Source organism: Lissotriton helveticus (assembly GCF_964261635.1).
Source record: "Lissotriton helveticus chromosome 1_1 unlocalized genomic scaffold, aLisHel1.1 SUPER_1_unloc_25, whole genome shotgun sequence".
Lineage (NCBI taxonomy): Eukaryota > Metazoa > Chordata > Amphibia > Caudata > Salamandridae > Lissotriton > Lissotriton helveticus.
In genome coordinates, this window is record NW_027611665.1 from 125,728 (window position 1) to 147,538 (window position 21,811).

At 47.5% G+C, this 21,811-nt stretch overlaps 1 protein-coding gene and 1 long non-coding RNA gene across 4 annotated transcripts in view; one reads left to right on the plus strand and one right to left on the minus strand.

The window, feature by feature from the left end:
* The window catches only part of LOC144805787 (uncharacterized), a 118,404-nt gene extending 98,665 nt beyond the window's left edge, over positions 1-19,739 (minus strand). Inside the window, exons 1-3 of one of the 2 annotated variants that reach the window (XM_078672272.1) lie at positions 19,605-19,736; positions 12,106-12,240; positions 6,809-6,943 (exon numbers count right to left, since the gene is read on the minus strand). The gene's annotated coding sequence lies outside the window, so the exon portion shown is untranslated. Of the gene's footprint in view, positions 1-6,808; positions 6,944-12,105; positions 12,241-19,604 lie in introns of both variants that reach the window. The other variant, XM_078672273.1, reaches the window with a different exon arrangement.
* A 232-nt stretch (positions 19,740-19,971) lies between these two features.
* LOC144805789 (uncharacterized) overlaps positions 19,972-21,811 on the plus strand; it is a 28,528-nt gene continuing 26,688 nt past the window's right edge. For both annotated transcript variants that reach the window (XR_013605600.1, XR_013605601.1), the window contains exon 1: positions 19,972-20,124. This is a non-coding gene — a long non-coding RNA (uncharacterized LOC144805789). The remainder of the gene's footprint in view (positions 20,125-21,811) is intronic.

Genomic DNA, 21,811 nt, shown 5'->3' on the forward strand with positions numbered 1-21,811 from the left:
ATTTCTACCATCATCAGAATCACTTTCTTCCTCCTCCTATTCCTCTTCCTCTTCCTCAGGCTGAGTATTCCCAGTGGTCTGGTCTTCCTCATCTATCTGGATGACAGGGGCAGGGGCATCAGGGTTATCATCTTCAGTGGGAGATCCTCCATCTCCAGTCCCTGAGGGGCCTGGTTTGGAATTCTTTAGAGCTTCAGACTGGTCTAACAGCTCTCTGAGGTGTCCTGCTGTAGGAGTAAGACCTGTTTTGATTCCTCTCATGGAACACAGTTGCCTCAGTTCCTTAAATGGAAAGATAGCAAATTTGGATGGTGCCCTTGGAGGGTCACTCTCAACAGAGGTGGTTCCAGTGGATCCCTCTGCTCCAGACATTGCTCTAGTGTGGTGGATGTGTTGCAATCTACCTACACTTGTGTTTTCCTACAAAACCTATCTAGTAGTTGTAGTCAGGGTGTGCTACTCCCTATCCTCTACAACAACTAAGTTCAGTAGAACTTAAGTATATCTAGTCTTGTTTTAGTGTACCTATCAGGTACCTGTATGATCTTTCAAATGATATTTTCAAAGATTGTAATGGTAAAACAACAGCAAGCTCAAATCCCACCGCTGCCACCAATGTGAGAAGTTGGCCTGGTATATGATGCTTACTAGTTCTAGTGATCACCTTGTACCATGCCAAGCAACCCTTATGGTGCAGGTTGTAAAGTCAACCTTATAGACAAGCTATCCTAGGGGTAGCATGGAGTAAGCAGTCTTAGGCTAAACTCTGTAAAGGCATGTGAAGCAAGCTGTTTTACCATACACAATCCCTTGAATACCAAATGAAAGGACACCACACAGATATATATTGAAAATATATATAGATTTATTTCTACAAATAACCCTGATACTCTTTATGAGCACAGAAGCAAATGCGTTAAAACAAAACACAGTTTAAATACACAAAAGTTGCACAATTATGGATGAGCCCTAGGGGCCACCTAAACCATATACTAAAATAGTGGTATAAGAACCACTATGGGGAAAGTGAAGAGGCCTAGGGCCTGGGGAATCGCTGGAGCTGTTCAGGACTAGCAGTGAAGAAGTCGGGAAAGGCCCGCGGGACTCGGGTGCAGTGCGGAAAGTACACGCTTTACCAATGCAATGTCAATGGTGCGTAAAAGTTACAAAGTTAGTTATTAAGGAACCTTCCGAGTGACCTAGAAGGATGAAACTTTAGACACAGACACTAGAGGTGTATACCAGTGTGGGAACACCTGCGTTGCTGAGTTACCTCACCCACAGGAAGCGGGTGCACAGGGTCGAAGTAGTGTCGGGTTTCGTCACGCAGGTCGATGGTGCTTGGAGCTGAAGATGCTGCAGGCAGCTCGATGTGAAGAGTTCCGGTGGATCCAAGGGTGGATCTGAAGAGGTGAAGACCTGAAAGCAGAGGGGGCAATGTTCAAAGTCACTAGCCAGTGACTACCGTGGAACCAGAGTGGAACCAGGCGATGTCGGGTGCAAACAGGCGTCGAGGTGTAGCTTCTCTCTGCAGCCACGTGGACACGAGGGGTCGAAGACGTCCAGGAGTCGGTCACGAGCTGTCCCACGCAGGCTTCTCGCTGTTGGCGGTGTCGGCAACTTGATTGGAGCAAACAGGCCTTGGCTAATGCAAGCCACGCAGGAATCGAAAAAGGCTTGTTACTCGGACCAGCAAGGTCAGAGCAGGTGCTCCTTTTTACAGGAGCGAGGGCAAGTCTGGAGCAACCAGACCCGCAGTGTAAGTTGAAGGTTTCGTCGCCAAGATTGCCGCTAGCCACGTGGCAAGTGGACGGGATGGCGCGTCGAGTGGCACAGTGCAAAAGGGCCCCACGCAGATCGTGGAGATGCTGGGGGGCTGATCTTCGGTGCAAGGGCTGCTCGAGGTTGGGGCTTCTCAAACCCCAAAGCACAGCGTCGAGGGTGCCTCTGATGCTGCGCAGTCAGCGTTTCGGGGGTCTTCCAAGAGGTCCGGTCCCACGTCTCTCGGTGCCTCCACGGGTCCCTTCTTTGCAGGGACTGTGGATCGGGCGGTGAGAAGTCTGGGAGTCTGGGTCTTGTCAGGCTCTGGGCTCCGGCGGGAGGCGGCGGCAAAGCAGACGTCGAGTTGCTGCTTGGTGCCTGTATTCACAGGGTGGTCAATCCTTGGCCACAAGGGAGATTCTCTTCCGTCTTCTGTGCAGCAGAATGTCGAAGTCCAGTCTTCTTCTGTATTTCAAGTTGATTCAGGATGATCTGAAGTCTCAGGACACAGCTCCCACTCTTATTCGAATCTGGGGGGCCGGATCACCTACTAGGTCCCTCCTCTGGGTGGAACCAGGAAGGGGGGTGGTTACACCCCCTTTCCTTTGTCCAGTTTCGCGCCAGGACTGGGGCTGGAAAGCCCCAGCACCGGTTTGAACTGGCCTATGCACAGGGACACCTTGTGTGCCCCAGGCATGTCTGATTCTATTCAGCCCTTTCCTACCCAATACACAAAATCCTGTCTGGGGTGGTGCTAGCACCTCCCCAGGCAGGAAACCCTTTGTCCAAGCTGCCCTCGCTGGAAGGACTCCCAGCAGCAGGAAGTCAGACTTGTGTCTGTGGTGGCAGCATCCATTTTGTGATGCTGAGGCTCTGTTTAACTTTAACTGGCGTTCAGGCTAGGTACATGTTGTGTCCCTCTAGAAGGGTGGAATGCTACCCCCGTCGCCAGAACTGGCGAGGGGGTAGTATTCCAATTCGTATGACACCTTACTCGACATGTTTTGATAAAGCCAAACCAAAGATAGCATTTAACCGCGAGGTTCATAATGCACTTAAGAGTATATGGTATGGCAGTATCATGAAACAGCTAAAGGACATGGTTCCGAAAGCTGCAGACAGGCTCAGCTCATGCCAGAGCACTATCTCACATATTCCCAAGCCGTCTGCCTCCAGGATTGTTGAGGCCTTCCATAGGAGTGGCTGATAGGGACATATGTGTCCATTTTAGGTTAGGTATAGGCATACTACACCTAAGTAAGGGGTGATTACACCGACTTACCCCAGCTGAGTGATCAGCCAGTTGTGTCAAATATGGAGGCCAGGCCAGGGGTGGCACAATACATGCTGCAGCCCCTGGTAGGCCTTGAAAGCACCTATTCCCTGGGTACCTGGGTACACTGTTACAGGGGCCAATAAGGTGAACCAGTTCCAATGTCGTTATGCACCTAAAGTACATGGGTAACAATTTAGAGAGAGAACAGCAGGCTGTGGGTCTGATTAGCAGGCCCACAGCCACATTAAGTCATAAACCAGTGAAGCAAAAAGCAAAAATTTGGGGTGACCATAGGATAGCAGACCCTACTCTCCTACAAACAGATTAAGGTAAGCCCTTGTCTTGTTTTCTTTGGACTCAACCAAGAGGAAGATGTACAAATACATTCTGCTGTTCCCAAATTTATTTTCTATGTGGTTTTGGTGGCGAGGCGCGAGATATGTAGGCTTTGGAAGTCTGAAAGTCCCCCATCTTTTTCTGAGTGCCTCAAAATTCTCATCTATACGAGCCAGTCTGATATGGCCTGTGACCCAAGGAGTCAGGATAAGATCTGGACAATGTTGCTAAATTGGAGAGATAACATCAGTGGGTCCAATGATTAAGCCAAACATGATGTGGGTCGTGGCCTCTCCTGTGTTGTGGTCCCCTTTTCGTAAAGGAGTTGGAAGTGGAACCAGCAGTACCCCTCCCGGACATTTGTGGGGTAAGATCAACCCTAGCAAGAGAGTTGGCAGGATGAAGACAAACAACAAAAATCCTGATCAGGTAGTCCAGCTTTCAGTGTAATACATATACCGATGGCCCCCACACGCTGATCAATTTTGATTTGTCATATGTTATGTTATCAGCATCTGTCTAACACCTTCTTCCTCCACTATTACACCAAAACGATTTCTTAATAATGCCACATGCCCATGAACGTCTGGCAGTGATGACACTAAAAAATCACTTCATACGGTCTACAGTTTTCAAATATCTTTTATATTCATTGGCATTGAGTCAGATTTTGAACATATATGTTTGTCTTATGATATAAATTCCAATAGGGGAAATATGTGCCTCTTTTATTACGTGTGACTGACTCGAGTTCCTGCCTCCCTCCCACAAGTGATTTTCTACTTTAGAGTTTATAGCGTTATAGTGTTATCCTTGCCTTCCCAAGGTAGGGTTTATAGAAATATAAACTGGCAGAACACCAGTCAGCTCGGTATGACTGACTCAGCCTTTCTTCCATCTATGTTTCGTACAATGAGTATCAGGAAATTTGGTGGTAACAGCACTCTTCATTAAAGAGAGACATGAGTGAACGGCATGTACTAAGTAAGTGGTTGTTTGTATTATTTAGTGCAGAGAACAAAAACTAGGCTCATATCTTGCTTTTATCCTAGGATATTGTTTGATAAATGTTGTCAGTAGCTTGCCTATTTTGCATGTTGTGCGTCAGCCTGTGTTGGCTCTTCTTGTGCTTGTCACTCCCCTGGAGTAAAGCCTCTTTACCATCCTGCTGAGTGGATGACGTGTATACTACACTGTTCACTATTAGGAACTACCTTTGACTTTTGTATGGGGTCAGGGGTGATTGAGAGAGGTGATGTTAAAAAATACCTGGCCTAGTGATGGAAAAAACTATTTAATAAACACTGGCTGGTATCAATAAAAATTGTGGTGTCGGAAAGGGTAAGCGGGTTAATGGGCTTACTTTCCTGTGCGGGACAACATGTTTCGGGGCATCCAGCCCCTTCGTCAGGACCGGGTTCAGATCCCCCTGTCACTCACTAATGTCTTGCCACAAATAAAGTGTATGTACAAAAAGTGCAGTGGTGATAAAGTTTATCAATGTGTATAGATATATAGTTTATATTTATACATTTCCCTAGCTAGAGCTAAAAATACTGATGAAGTATGCTTGGGAAGATGAGGAATAATGCCCCATGAGCCAACACTGGACAGAAGGGTATTTGAGGGTCCAATCAGCCCCCAGCCTCGATGTGCTTCCTCCTCAGTCAGTGGCTTCCGTGATTATCACCACTGCACTTTTTGTACATACACTTTATTTGTGGCAAGACATTAGTGAGTCCGACACCACCATTTTTATTGATACCAGCCAGTGTTTCTTAAATAGTTTTTTCCATCACTAGGCCAGGTATTTTTAACATCACCTCTCTCAATCACCCCTGACCCTACTGACACTCACTCCAACTCACTCACAGGGCACCCACATTTAAAAGGTGCTCCAGCGTATTCGCTTGTCGCAGCACTGCCCCGTCCGGCAGCCGGGCGGGAAGACCCCGATGATGAAGCATGACACCAAGGGCCCTTTTGGTGTGTGAGGGGTATTTTAACACACTGTGTATACTCCAGTAACAACAGGATATACACAGTACCTCTTTGAGGTGGAGTGTGTTTAGGGTCTTGCCAGATTCTCTGCATCTCTTGGATTATTTCCATGTGTGTTCAATGCAGGTGTGTTTTTGCTTATGGTGGTGTCGAACTGATGAGCGACTAAAGCCTTCCTGCATTCAGTGCACTTGTATGGCTTTCCCCCGTGTGTGTCCTCTGATGCATCCTTAGGTTTTAGCAGTTACTAAAACTACTTCCGCATTCACTGCAATGGTATGGTTTTGCCAGTGTGTGTTCTCTGATGACTCTGCAGGATTGATAGCTGACTAAAGCTTTTCACACATTCACTGCACTGGAAAGGCTTTTCCCCTGTGTGATGTTGCTGATGAATCCTTAATGCGGAAGAGTCATGAAAACTACTTCCACATTCATTACAATGGTACGGTTTTTCCCCAGTGTGTGTTTGCTGATGCCTTTTTAAGACTGATGATTGACTAGCTGCACTTAAAGGGTTTTTCCTCTATATGTGTTCCCTGATGTTTTTGTAGATATGATTACTGCACATTGGAGGTAAGTCTTTGCATATGGGAGCACAACAGTGGGATATGGGAGCGGGGCAGCCATGATCAAATGCCCACCACTTTCGAAGATCATATCAGCACCATAATGCAGGTGGAAATTAAAACAGACATTTGTTTAACTTGTATCTTCATAATAATGATGCAGTTATTATAGAATGTTAGTGATGTCAATTCTTGTGATGTCCTAAGGATTAAGGTTATATGACTTCACCTCCTGGAAAGACTCAGGATTAAAGGTCATATGATATAACTTCCTCTGATTCTCAACACCCGCTCTGCCCGCAAACATGCTGTTGAACTCTGAGACCTACTCGACTCAACCACCCCAGACGTCACCTTCCTGACGGAGACCTAGCTGAACCCCTCCTCGGCACCCGACATCGCCATAGCCATCCCGGAAGGCTACAAGATCACCAGCAGGGACCACACCAACGGAGTAGGAGGAGGAATCGCCCAACACCGACGAAGCCCTCAGCACCACCGAACACCTCCACTTCCAGATCCACACCGACCCCAATACCACTCTCAGAGGAACCCTCGTCTATAAACCCGAGTAAGTAGTGCGCTTTACAAATGCTATGATTCATTAAGGTCAAAGGCTGTGTGATGTCACTTCTGATACCCCTGGCATTTTGGTGAATCGATGTCCATGCAAAACCTAACAGGGGACCAGAAAAAAGTTACAGACAGGAGAAAGTCAGCCGTACAAGATAGAAAAACACTGGAAAATGAAGGGATAAAAAACCTTTGATAGTAAAGTTGAAGAAAAGTAAATAGTATAAATGTACAAGGCCATACGTTTACTAGTGGGAATAGTTACAAGTTAGAAATAATAATAAACATGATTTACTGGGGTCGGCAGAACCATCTGCCAAGGCTGCAGAGCTGGTGGTGGGAGTTGACCTGGTTGTGGTTGTCTTCTCACCTTCCGCGGCGCTGGTGGTGGTGGCAGCTGCTTATGAAGGTGCCCTCTTGCCCTTGGGTGCTTATGAAAGGAATAAAGATAAAAAGAACAATGATTGGTGGTACTCTCTTTACAAAAAACAGTTTGACAGACACAGTATTGATTATTTTAAATCAGATAACCTAATCCTAGATTCCTAATCTAAAATTACATTTTGAACTATTAATTCATTTCCATGAATGATCTTTGCTTCTCCAACCTCTTTTGATGGGCCACGTTGGTCTCCCTTTGCATAGTACAGTACGTACATCAGGGAGATTGAGACTGTATGAGCTGCATAAAGCCACAAGGAAGACGCTAACACCCCTGGTATACTACTATCATAATAGTAGTAGCATCCCTTAAATGTTCCCAAGCGAACACCTGGCTGGCTAACACTGGAACAGAATCCTGGCAGTATCAATCACTCTCTGATGCAAAAAGTGCATTTATGTAAGTGAGGCACACATAGCTGCCAAGGTTTCAGATTGCTTATGTGTGACATTTTCATAGTTTCAGTGTACTTATGAGTGACTTCCAACTACCAAATGTGTGACACTTAGAGTGACACTTTCTATCAAAATCAAGTTATGAAGATGGAAGGGTACTTACCTTCTCATATACGTTTTATTTGTTTTATAGAGCTGCTCATAACAATGTGGAGTGTCAGAGATCGATACATCACACACACATTATACAGAGACAATGAATCATATCTGTGTAAATGTAGTCTATAGGAAATGTTACATATGACGGTGAGGATTGCAAGTTGTAGGAATCACGTCATAGACACTAGTATGTAGTATATTTTAAGAGTGTATGGTCTGGAGAAGCATAAACTCAGGATTTAAAACATACCACAGTAATCGGCATAAGTAAAAAGAATGCTCATCTACGCAAACTAACCCTTTTTTAGCAGCATTAGGATAATGAAAGACTGGGGGAGAAAAGAATGTTCTAACCTATACACACAGTTTGAATGCAGGTTCTTGAACAGAGTTCATACCTAACTGTGCCATTTTAGGATTGTAACTAATGAAATGCAAGTAACAAAAGGACCTCTGTGACAAGCTGTAACTCATTGAGCTAGCCACATAAAATGCCGTTAAGTGGTCTGCATAATACACGTTCTTTGCAGTAGTCACATTAACCCTTTCCGCTACTTGATGATGAGGAAAAACAGGAATTCGTCAGCAGGTGGTTTTAAACCCATGTTATTTCTGAATATACAGCACCTGACCGTCCACTCTCCCAGCTCAGTGCTAGGTGCTGTAGTGCATCAGACATTGCACGAATAGCAAAAGGATCTCTATGACAAAACCAGTAACTCATTGCTATAATCCTCATAAAATACAGTCATTTCTGTGATAAAAGTGTGGTACGCATTCTTTGGAGCTGGATAATTTACAATCAGAGCTACTACTCAACAAAAGTCCAATCTCTCCGCAGAAACATTAGTATCACCAGCCGCATTATTTAATGTACATGTGTGTCTCAATTCCGATCGGGAGCAGCAATTCCTGAATACATACAGCAGTTGCAATCAATGTATTTCACATTTCTTGCAGATATTCTAGCTTCGTTCCCAGACCCAATGGATTTGACACAGTAACAAATTAGAAGCCTCGTCATTGAAAGAGCGCTGCCCGAATCCAAACCTGTGGATTTAATCTTTGGTGAATGACCTATCACTTCCACACACAAAAGTAGACTACTGCTCTCTATGAGAAAAGCTGGGATGATTTTTATCCTGGATGGATTATGGCACTCTCAGGTCTTTCGGCAATATTGGGTTACTGGAGATTATTTGTTTTATCGGGTGCTTAGGGAGGGGCAATGTTCCAAAATCCCCTAAAATAGATCCGCAGATCTCAAACGTACATGCAAAGCCCTATCACACCAAAGTTCAGATTTTTTCAAGTTAAATTACTTTCAAGTTACAGAATGAGCACAATAGTTAGACAAGATGCTTTTAATGTTAATATCTTGCTCAGAATCCAGCCAACACGTGTTTCGTCGTATGGGGTAGGGCCCAAGACTTCCTCAGGGCTGGGAAAGAAAAACAGAATTCGTATTCTATATATATATATTATATATATATAAATGTCAATTATTGTGATGTCCTAAGGATTAGGGTTATATGACTTCACCTCCTGGAAAGACTCAGGATTAAAGGTCATATGATATAACTTCCTCTGATTCTCAACACCCGCTCTGCCCGCAAACACGCCGTTGAACTCTGAGACCTACCCGACTCAACCACCCCAGATGTCACCTTCCTGACGGAGACCTAGCTGAACCCCTCCTCGGCACCCAACATCAACATAGCCATCCCGGAAGGCTACAAGATCACCAGCAGGGACCGCACCAACGGAGTAGGAGGAGGAATCGCCCAACACCGACGAAGCCCTCACCACCATCGAACACCTCCACTTCCAGATCCACACCGACTCCAACACCACTCTCAGAGAAACCCTCGTCTATAAACCCCCCCGGATCCCGACCATAGTTCAGCGACTCTATTGCCGACTTCGTCAGCACACACGCCCTCGCCTCCACAGACTACATCCTACTCGGGGACCTGAACTTTCACCTTGAGAACAAACGACACCAACTCCACCATCCTGATCTACAACCTAGCCAACCTCGGACTCAGACAACTCATCACAACACCCACCGACTCCGCCGGCCACACGCTCGACCCCATCTTCTCTGCAAGCCCCCATGTCTCCTTCAACCACAGCAGTGAACTCCACTGGACTGGCCATCACTGCATCCACTTCAGATTCCGGAAACCCACCACCCACTACCGCACCCAACAGATGCCTCGCCGCTGCTGGAGCAAAGACACCGAAGGCCATCTAACCACCACCCTCGCCCAGAGCCCACCCGCCGATCCCATAAAGCCCTGACACCGCCGTCAGCAACAGTGGATCGACGACTGCGCAAACACCCTCGCCCGCTCAAGAACCCCTCCAACAGCCACAGCAGCAAGAAAGCCAGCTGGTTCTCTGAAGACCTCCAGGCCGCCAAGCAAACCTGCCAGAAGCTAGAAAAGAACTGGCTTCGGAACCGAACACCGGACAGCTACGCAGCCCACAAGAATGCCACCCGCAGGCACCATCACCTCATCAGAGCCACCAAAAGAGCCTTCTTCAAAGACCGCCTAGACAACAACGCACACAACAGCAAAGAGCTCTTCAACATCGTAAAGGAACTTCCGAACCCCAGCTGCAAAACCAACATCCCACCTGCGCAGGACCTATGCCACTCACTGGCCACCTTCTTCCATCGCAAGATCACAAACATCCACGACAGCTTCAACACCACGACCGCCCCAAAAACCACTGAGAACTCCGCCCCCATGACCACCATCCGCACCAACCACCTGCTCTCCTGGACCAACATTAACGATGACGACACCATCAAGATCATGAACGCCATCCACTCCGGATCTCCGTCAGACCCATGCCCTCACCACAGCTTCAACAAAGCCAGCACCACTATCGAACCCCATCTCCGGAAAGCCATCAACATTTCCTTCGAGACAGCTACCTTCCAGGAGAGCTGGAAGCACGCCGAGATCAACGCCTTACTCAAGAAACCCAAGGTGGACCCCAAGGACCTCAAGAACTTCTGGCCCATCCCTGCTCCCGTTCCCGGTGAAGGTCATCGAGAAGACCGTCAACAGACAACTGAACCGCTACCTCAAGGAGAACAGCATCCTGGCCCTGTCCCAGTCCGGGTTCCGCAGCAGCCACAGCCCCAAAACTGCCCTCATCGCCACCACCGGTGACATCAGGACCCTGCTAGACAATGGAGAAACCGCGGCCCTCATCCTCCTGGACCTATCAGCTGCCTTCGACACAGTCTACCACCGCACTCTACACACACGCCTCCATGACGCCGGTACCCAAGAGAGGGCCCTGGGCTGGACCACCTCCTTCTTCTCCGGCAGAACCCAGAGCGTCCGCCTCCCCCCCTTCCGCTCCGAAGCCACTGAGATCATCTGCGGCGTACCCCAGGGCTCATCCCTCAGCCCAACGCTGTTCAACATCTACATGGCACCGCTCGCCCACGTCGCCCGACTGCACGACCTCAGCATCATCTCTAATGCCGATGACACCCAGCTGATCCTCTCCCTCACCAAGGAGGAACAGCCGACTGAAGCTGAACTCGGACAAGACGGAGGTCCTCATCCTCGGACCCACCCCATCGGCCTGGGACGACTCCTGGTGGCTGACCGCACTGGGAACAGCTCCAACACCCACCGACCACGCACGCAACGTAGGGGTCATCCACGACTCCACCCTCTCCATGACTAAGCAGGTCAACGCCGTCTCTTCCTCATGCTTCAACACTCTCCGCAAGATCTACAGGTGGATCCCCACCGAAACCAGAAGAACGGTCACCCAGGCCCACGTCAGCAGTAGGCTGGACTACGGAAACACCCTCTAGGCAGGAGCCTCAGACAAACTCCTGAAACGGCTTCAACGCATCCGGAACGCCCCTGCGCGCCTGTTCCTCGACATCCCTCGCCGTGGCCACATCACACCCCACTTGAGAGACCTGCAGTGGCTCCCCGTCAACATGAGGATCACCTTCAAGCTCCTCACCCACGCACACAAGGCACTCCACAACACCGGACCACTGTACCTCAACAGACGACTCAGCTTCTACACCCCCACCCGCCAGCTCCGCTCCGCCAACCTCGCCCTCGCAAGAGTCCCGCGCATCCGAAGAGCGACCTCCGGCGGCAGATCGTTCTCCCACCTCGCCGCCAAGACCTGGAACACCCTCCCCACCCACCTACGGGACACCCAAGTCCTGCTGACCTTCAGAAGATTCCTCCAGACCAGGTTTTTCGAGCAGCACCTCCTCCCCCCAGCACCTTGAGACCCTCACAAGTAAGTAGTGCGCTTTACAAATGCTATGATTCATTAAGGTCAAAGGCTGTGTGATGTCACTTCTGCTACCCCTGGCATTTTGGTGAATCGATGTCCATGCAAAACCTAAAAGGGGACCAGAAAAAGGTTACAGACAGGAGAAAGTCAGCCGCACAAGATAGAAAAACACTGGAAAATGAAGGGATAAAAAACCTTCGATAGTAAAGTTGAAGAAAAGTAAATAGTATAAATGTACATGGCCATACTTTTACTAGTGGGAATAGTTACAAGTTAGAAATAATAATAAACATGATTTACTGGGGTTGGCAGAACCATCTGCCAAGGCTGCAGAGCTGGTGGTGGGAGTCGACCTGGTTGTGGTTGTCTTCTCACCTTCTGCGGCGCTGGTGGTGGTGGCAGCTGTTTATGAAGGTGCCCTTTTGCCCTTGGGTGCTTATGAAAGGAATAAAGATAAAAAGAACAATGATTGGCGGTACTCTCTTTACAAAAAACAGTTTGACAGACACAGTATTGATTATTTTAAATCAGATAACCTATTCCTAGATTCCTAACCTAAAATTACATTTTGAACTATTCATTCATTTCCATGAACGATCTTTGCTTCTCCAACCTCTTTTGTTGGGCCAAGTTGGTCTCCCTTTGCATAGTACAGTACGTACATCAGGGAGATTGAGACTGTATGAGCTACATAAAGCTAAAAGGAAGAACGCTAACACCCCTGGTATACTACTATCATAATAGTAGTAGCATCCCTTAAATGTTCCCAAGTGAACACCTAGCTGGCTAACACTGGAACAGAATCCTGGCAGTATCAATCATGCTCTGATGCAAAAAGTGAAATTTATATGAGTGAGGCACACTAAATCTCCAAGGCTGCGAAGGTTTCAGATTGCTTAAGTGTGGCATTTTCATAGTTTCAGTGTACTTATGAATGACTTCCAATGACCAAATGTGTGACACTTAGAGTGACACTTTCTCACTCGCAAAATCAAGTTATGAAGATGGAAGGGTACTTACCTTCTCATATACGTTTTATTTGTTTTATAGAGCTACTCATAACAATGTAGAGTGTCAGAGATCGATACATCACACACACATTATACAGAGACAATGAATCATATCTGTGTAAATGTAGTCTATAGGAAATGTTACATATGACGGTGAGGATTGCAAGTTGTAGGAATCACGTCATAGATACTAGTATGCAGTATATTTTAAGAGTATATGGTCTGGAGAAGCATAAACTCAGGATTTAAAACATACCACAGTAATTGGCATAAGTAAAAAGAATGCTCATCTACGCAAACTAACCCTTTTTAGCAGCATTAGGATAATGAAAGACTGGGGGAGAAAAGAATGTTCTAACCTATAACACACAGGTTGAATGCAGGTTCTTGAAGACAGTTCATACCTAACTGTGTCATTTTAGGATTGTAACTAATGAAATGCAAGTAACAAATGGACCTCTGCGACAAGCTGTAACTCATTGAGCTAGCCACATAAAATGCTGTTAAGTGGTCTGCATAGTACACGTTCTTTGCAGTAGTCACATTAACCCTTTCCGCTACTTCATGATGAGGAAAAACAGGCACTAGACAAAATGCCTCTCTCTCTCCAGCAGGAACATTATACACAGGAGGCATCTTTACATTTTTATTGTTGCCTGAGAACTCTTGGACACACAAGGAATTCGTCAGCAGGTGGTTTTAAACCCATGTTATTTCTGAATATACAGCACCTGACCCTCCACTCTCCCATCTCAGTGCTAGGTGCTGTAGTGCACCAGACATTGCACGAATAGCAAAAGGATCTCTATGACAAAACCAGTAACTCATTGCTATAATCCTCATAAAATACAGTCATTTCTGTGATAAAAGTGTGGTACGCATTCTTTGGAGCTGGATAATTTACAATCAGAGCTACTAGCCATGTTGGTCAGTAAAAACTGCCAATAGACAACAAAAGTCCAATCTCTCCGCAGAAACATTAGTATCACCAGCCGCATTATTTGATGTACATGTGTGTCTCAATTCCGATGGGCAGCAGCAATTCCTGAATACATACAGCAGTTGCAATCAATGTATTTCACATTTCGTGCAGATATTCTAGTTTTGTTCCCAGACCCAATGGATTTGACACAGTAACAAATTAGAAGCCTCATCATTGAAAGAGCACTGCTGGAATCAAAGCCTGTGGCTTGAATCTTTGGTGAATGACCTACCACTTCCACACACAAAAGTAGACTACTACTTTTTATGAGAAAAGCTGGGATGATTTTATCCTGGATGGATTATGGCACTCTCAGGTCTTTCGGCAATATTGGGTTACTGGAGATTATTTGTTTTATTGGGTGCTTAGGGAGGGGCAATCATCCAAAATCCCCTAAAATAGATCCGCAGATCTCAAACGTACATGTAAAGCCCTATCACACCAAAGTACAGATTTTTTCAAGTTAAATTACTTTCAAGTTACAGAATGAGCACAATAGTTAGACAAGATGCTTTTAATGTTAGTATCTTGCTCAGAATCCAGCCAACATGTGTTTCGTCGTATGGGGTAGGGCCCACGACTTCCTCAGGGCTGGGAAAGAAAAAAAGAAAACATCATGTAATCCCGCAATTCCTCGGGCATTGTTACATTAAAATTACTTTAGCAGAATCCATGCTATGACATTTCCAAAGTTGTGATACAACATCACAAATCCCACCAGCACTTGGAGGTAGTAGATGGGGAAAAAAGGGTGAGGGACAGGAAGAGACAAAAGCCCCCAATATCCTGGGTTAAAGGGTTAAAGGTTGAAGTATAAGCAACAGATCAAGAACATCACAAAGAAAAACCATGGTACTCGTGGTGGAAAGTGTAGGCAGGGTCAAGCGCATTACTATACTTAATAATATACGTCAGTGAAAATACACTCATCTGTGTCCTCTCCCAAACACACACTGAGCAGAAAAGCTCAGGCCTACCTTGTAAAGTACAACTTCTCTTTGTATGCCCAAAGAGGGTAGCCAGATGTGACCATATTTAGTAACTGCTCATTATCCCAAGATTGTGAATTTATTTAGTACCAGGAGATAAGAAACATACCTTCTGGCTGGTTATAGTTCCGACCCAGCCTAAGATCGGCTGGGTAATAAACGTAATCTTGAACGTCAATCTTGTTAAATTCTCTGTACAAAGATGATGGGTACTATCATTATCATACAAGTGTAAATTTAGCCCTTGCATCATACTTATATAGCGTCTATTATGTGATTAAAGGGGAAGTGCTCATATCCGGTGACATACATCAACTTCTAGTGTTGGGGTTTGTGGCTTTAATTACGTGCTCGGCAATCATTAGTCTACAGAGGGTTTCACCTTCCCTATTTATACCGTGTGTATTGATTAGAAGCAGAAATGAGGCTTACCCCAAAATCAGCGCACGATATGTGTGCGCGCTGTAAAGATCCTTCTATTTTCAAAAAGCACGGTTTGGTATGCGTGTTGCTTTGCGAACTGTATTATAGTCCGTGCTTGGATGCTACAAGGCAAATACAAAGGACAAACGGGGACTACCATTAGTATCCGAGCAAACATCCATATCTAGGAAGAAAAAGGGTGCGTGGTGCGAGTTAACTCTAACCGGCGTCACTTCTAACCTGTATGCGGCATCCTCCGTGATCCTCACTTGTCATCCGGCAACTCAGTATGGTCGAGAGTTCAGAGTCGGATGCCAGAAGCACTGTAAAAGAGTGCCAACCGTGCAATAGCTAGACCGTTTTGCCCGATTCGACGGTTTAGCAAACTCAGCCATATTGGATGAGTATGTGTGCCCAAATCTGGTATGATAACCGGAAATACCCAGCTTTCAGTCCGGGGCCCCATATAATCGGTGCAAATGTATTATAGTTAAGAGAAAGAGTAACTCAATACAGTAATTATTAGTCCACTTAATAGTATGTTCGGCCATGTCGACAAACACACATTCGTGCCCTCCGAATATGTATTGCTTAAATGACACTCATTTTACGCAGGTATAGGCACAGATCCAGCCCAAATCTTAGTATCATCATCCTAATTGCACTGCAGGAGTATCTGGTGCAGTTCTGCCAAGTATCACGCATCAGGCGTGATTCTAACGCATTTCAGTGTGGTGATCCGCATCACCGCACTGAAATACGAGGTCACGCATATTAGGGCTCATGGTCCTCAGCTGTCAAGCGCTGCGGTCGAGCCCTGGCCTGTTTAATTACTAATAAGGTATAGCAGCCGGCCGCGCAGCACGTGCAGCTCCACACACTTAGAGGGTGGCCTGGGTAAGCCCACATCATGCATTCGATTGTTGAAATAATCACCAAGCAGCAGCGCGCTTTCTGCACTTTCCTGACGTCACAGCTACTTCCGCCAATCATTGGTAGACACCGGGCGGGCAGCAGTTAATTCTCCACTGAGCCCGCTCGCTGTGAAATGAGGACTGCTGTGGTTCTGCAATTAAGCATGAGTCCGACCCCCATGGACGACACCACGGGGGCACCGTGGTCTTGATGCCGCCCGAGCAAACCAGCCGGCACCCCTGTCTGTAGCTCTCAGCTGACACTGAGCCGGCCCAAGCGAGCTCGGGCAGTCAGGCATCAGACAAGCGAGGCCGACATGGAAAATGCAGCTGTACTCTCTCGGCCATCACTGCATAATTAAGTAAGTATATGCGGAAGGCAATTCCTGGACGCATAACATAAATTCATTGAAGAACGTTAATTGAAAGTTACAAATGTTGTGGCTCCCATAATTTAGAGCCTCTGCCTGCCAGCAGTGTCCTATTTAGTGATAAGAATTGTTTACCAAATGTCCTGGATAGTGTTGGGGTAATTATTGCTACTTTACTAAACATGCCTGGTATCATCGGAGTGAACACTTTTGTTTAGAAACGCACATATCTGACAGTACCAGCTTCAAGAGAACAGCTCGTGTGTCCCATAAAGCTTTGAATTGTCTAGTCTCTGCTTTTTCCTCAGGGCACTCTGTTCCTCTTTTCCGGTCTCTTGGCCCCTGGAAGATACCCTCGGGGCGCCTTTAGAGCCATATCTAAATATCCATTAATGTATGAGACTTTTACTCTAGTGTTTACAAGACTCGAGCTCAAAGACGGTAATTGTGGATGGCAGCACTTGGTCAATGGAGCACAATTACAGTCTATTCGGAGCAAATATCTTAATGATAACTACAAGTAGTGTTCACCATGTTTGTAAGTATTTAAGTTTAAGAAGCACCTGCTGTCGCTTTCCTTTCCTCCTGAAATGTTCAAACAACAATACAAATGGCACGATAACTCTGATTAATGTTCTTCTTGGAGTACGATAATTTTCTCTAGTGGAAGTTTTGAATGATTACAAAGTAGCGCAGCAGGTTAATATACCTACTGCAAAATACGCGATCCATGCGGATCAGGGAGTGCATATATGGAAAATAGGTCAGTGTTTTAGTTAGAGAGGTCTTTTTTCTCTTGAAGTGTAAAAGTTAAAATCCCAGTTTAGAACAGGGAACTAATAACTGTCATAAAAGAGCTGGAAATAAACTGGAAGGTACAGATTAGGGCGCTATGATCCCTCCCTCAGTCTTTCATTATTATAATGTTGCAGAAAGGGGTCATTTCGATAAAAAAAATAAACAGTTATTATTAAAGAGAACCCCCAACCACGGAGTAAGATGTTGAATTATGAGTTTGTTGCTTCTCCAGACCAAGTCCTCCTAAACTATACTGTCTATCAGTATGGATGCTTGTATTTCTCTGTCTTAAGTAACATTCCTATACACTGATTTACACATTTTGAATGAGTGTATGTGTGTGATGTAAAGTGCTCTAACACCCTACACTGGTATGAGTGGCGCTATAAACCTAGTTAAATGCATCCGAGGTACAGTGGTTATGGAGAATTGAAGAGACTGTTAAAGGGGTGTTAGTAAGGGAATCCGCAGCAAAGGTGGTCATTGGGGGTCCAGCAAACAAACAAGCCGGCCCTGGATATAATAATATACGTACAGCTGACAACAAGGCGAGTGCTCTTCTGCAATGGCCAAAGTCATACAACTGAATTGAATTACCACCTGTCTTAGTGACTCCACTGTTGACTAAGCGTTCGTCCAGTATTAACAGGCCTGAGAGCAGCAGTGAGTCTGGCTGACTGTAACCTATGTGTGCCTCAGTCTCACTCTCCTGAGGCTTGCCTGATGCGGAGAGTCTTTGACCGCTGACCTAACAGGCTACAAGGGCACTAGGCTGTGCCCTTCAATTTCTGGGGCTTTGCAGATATATTTTAAGATCTTTTTAGGAGTTTCTCGTTGCTCGAATGGGTGTCATTTCTGATATTATAGGTTTCCCTCGTCTTCATTGCTTGATTTCGCACGAGAGAAAGTGTCACTCATAGTGGTTTAAATGTCACTCACAATTACACTGAAATTAAGAAAATGTCACATCTGAAACCCTGGCAGCTCTGCTGGTGTATGACAAATGCGGCATCTTGCAGGGGGCTGTGGTTTCCTCAGAAAACAGAATCCGCAAAACCATCAAATGACTGACCCTCTTATGATCCCTTGGAGGGTCTGTACAAGTGGTGACCGGTGACTGACCCTCTTATGATCCCTCGGAGGGTCTGTACAAGGAGTGACCGGTGACTGACCCTCTTATGATCCCTCGGAGGGTCTGTACAAGGAGTGACCGGTGACTGACCCTCTTATGATCCCTCGGAGGGTCTGTACAAGGAGTGACCGATGACTGACCCTCTTATGATCCCTCGGAGGGTCTGTACAAGGAGTGACCGGTGACTGACCCTCTTATGATCCCTTGGAGGGTCTGTACAAGGAGGACCGGTGACTGACCCTCTTATGATCCCTCGGAGGGTCTGTACAAGTGGTGACCGGTGACTGACCCTCTTATGATCCCTCGGAGGGTCTGTACAAGTGGTGACCGGTGACTGACCCTCTTATGATCCCTCGGAGGGTCTGTACAAGGAGTGACCGGTGACTGACCCTCTTATGATCCCTCGGAGGGTCTGTACAAGGAGTGACCGATGACTGACCCTCTTATGATCCCTCGGAGGGTCTGTACAAGGAGTGACCGGTGACTGACCCTCTTATGATCCCTCGGAGGGTCTTTACAAGGAGTGACCGGTGCCTGACCCTCTTATGATCCCTCGGAGGGTCTGTACAAGGAGTGACCGGTGACTGACCCTCTTATGATCCCTCGGAGGGTCTGTACAAGGAGTGACCGGTGACTGACCCTCTTATGATCCCTGGGAGGGTGTGTACAAGGAGTGACCGGTGACTGACACTCTTATGATCCCTCGGAGGGTCTGTACAAGGAGTGACCGGTGACTGACCCTCTTATGATCCCTCGGAGGGTCTGTACAAGGAGTGACCGGTGACTGACCCTCTTATGATCCCTCGGAGGGTCTGTACAAGGAGTGACCGATGACTGACCCTCTTATGATCCCTGGGAGGGTGTGTACAAGGAGTGACCGGTGACTGACTCGGCTTCTTCAACACTTCAATGCTCCCCCCGCCCGTCCCATGACCACACTGGGAGCTTGGCAGCCTGGCAGCAGCAGCTCCAAACTCCCCCCAGCCCCAGCGGCCGTTGAAATGTCCCAGATACAAAGCGACCAACGCACCTTAGAAACGGGGATGACTGCAGCCAGGCTTAGAATGGTCAGGCTCACGCGCCGTGCAACTGCGCATGCGCGGAGAACAGACACTTTCTCCAGCACGCGCAAAGACGACAGTACCAATGGAGCTTGGACACTGGGATTAGAGTGCCTCACCTCTCCTTGTGCACCGCTCAGTAGAGGCTGCAGGGCCGGGGGTAGAGGTGGGGGCACGCCGGGGGCCCGGATGCCTGTGAGAAGTGGGGCCCGGTGTGTTATTGACCCCGGAGTGACGCGCAATCACACGCCGAGCCGCAAGCGAGCGAACAAAACAAGGCGTCTCACTGCTGCGCACGCGCAGGAGCGCGCGTCACAGCTGCGCATGTGCGGAGCCAAGACACGACTTCCTAACGCCGAGTTGGTTACTGCAGCCTTTGAACTGCCCTGGACAGAAGACACTCAGCCTCACTGCGCCTGCGCTGAGGAGAGACACTTCCCCCACAGAGGAGCCGAACTGAGGGGCTTTGCACTGAAATCTCAGCGTTTGCTGTGTCGCGAGGCGCCTCGTGGTCCTTGGTGGGAGATGTGTCTGTCGTCCGCGCATGCGCAGTTAATCCAAGGCCTCTTTACCCTGCGCTCATGGTTCAGTCCTGGCCTCAGGCTCAGCAGAGAGCCCAGGCCCCGAAATAAACCCCAGGTGAGGTCACAGGGTGGAAAGATTGTCTGGTGCTGAAGGGCCTGCCCTCCGGGATTCATCTGTTGTTGTTGTTTTTGTTGCATCGATGGATGATTATTTTGTCTCAACAATGCTCATTGGCCCTCAGTGGTGGAGTTGGGTCGCTCTTTTCAAGGCCTCAGCAAACGGTGACAAATCTGTGATGAGAAGATCGACTTGAATCCCGTTTGTGGCTTTCACCAGAGTGAAGGAGGGGGGGCAGCCCCCTCAATCGAAAGTGAAAGAACGCACTCCCAGGCAGCACCGACTGCGCCTCATTGCACCTGGGCCTGGGCCTGCACAGCATCACTGATGAGGATAAAACTCCCCCAAATATGACTCAACCTCATCAGGGCCTCAGTAACCAGGCAGCACCTACTGCGCCTCATTGCACCTGGGCCTGCACAGCATCATCTGATGAGGCTAAAACTCCCCCAAATATGTCTCAACCTCACTAGGGCCTCAGTGACCAGGCAGCACCGATTGCGCCTCATTGTACCTGGGCCTGGACCTGCACAGCATCATCTGATGAGGATAAAACTCCCCCAAATATGTCTCAACCTCACTAGGGCCTCAGTAACCAGGCAGCACCGACTGCACCTCATTGTAAATAATAATAATATCCACATTTGTAAAGTGCACAATCACCCATTAGGGTCTCTAGGCGCTGGGGGCCGTCGGGAAGATTAAGCGAGCTATTGCCCAGAGTCACATGGTGCTGGGCTAATCTGCCGCCGGTGCCGGGGATCGAACCGTGATCCCCAGATTCCGGAGTCAGTCGCCCTGGCCGCGGCGCCACACCTCTTCCTCTGGGCCTGGGCCTGCACAGCATCATCTGATGAGGATAAAACTCCCCCAAATATGTCTCAACCTCACTAGGGCCTCAGTAACCAGGCAGCACCGACTGCGCCTCATTGCACCTGGGCCTGGGCCTGCACAGCATCACTGATGAGGATAAAACTCCCCCAAATATGACTCAACCTCATCAGGGCCTCAGTAACCAGGCAGCACCAACTGCGCCTCATTGCACCTGGGCCTGCACAGCATCATCTGATGAGGCTAAAACTCCCCCAAATATGTCTCAACCTCACTAGGGCCTCAGTGACCAAGCAGCACCGACGCGCCTCATTGTACCTGGGCCTGGGCCTGCACAGCATCATCTGATGAGGCTAAAACTCCCCCAAATATGTCTCCACCTCACTAGGACCTCAGTAACCAGGCAGCGGTCAGCCAATGCCATCAGGTAAACAGGCATTGGCATCGCCAGTAGGTCTCGCCTCTGGGACCTTATACGTGTTTAGTTATCCAGCACAATATCCTTGGTGCAACAACATCAACTGTTGCATGGCTAAACACGTATAAGGTCCCAAAGGCGAGACCTATTGGCTATGCCAATGGTTGTTTTCATTGGTTCCTGTTTGAGCCTTTTAGAGATGCATGCTTCTGTTTCGTCCTCCTGTCTAACTACTCCCGCCTTTTGTTGATCTAGGTCACGGGTACTCACAAACATTTTCCCGGGGGCCGCAAAGTTTGGTCTATGGTGTGACCGAGGGCCGCACTGATGCCAGTGGGGTGTAAAGTCGGGGTAGGGAAACAGAGCATGTATATCTAGTGGCAGCCTTTAAGAATGAAGGTGTTCCTAAAGTTAAAGGCCTAGTTACCTCCTTTT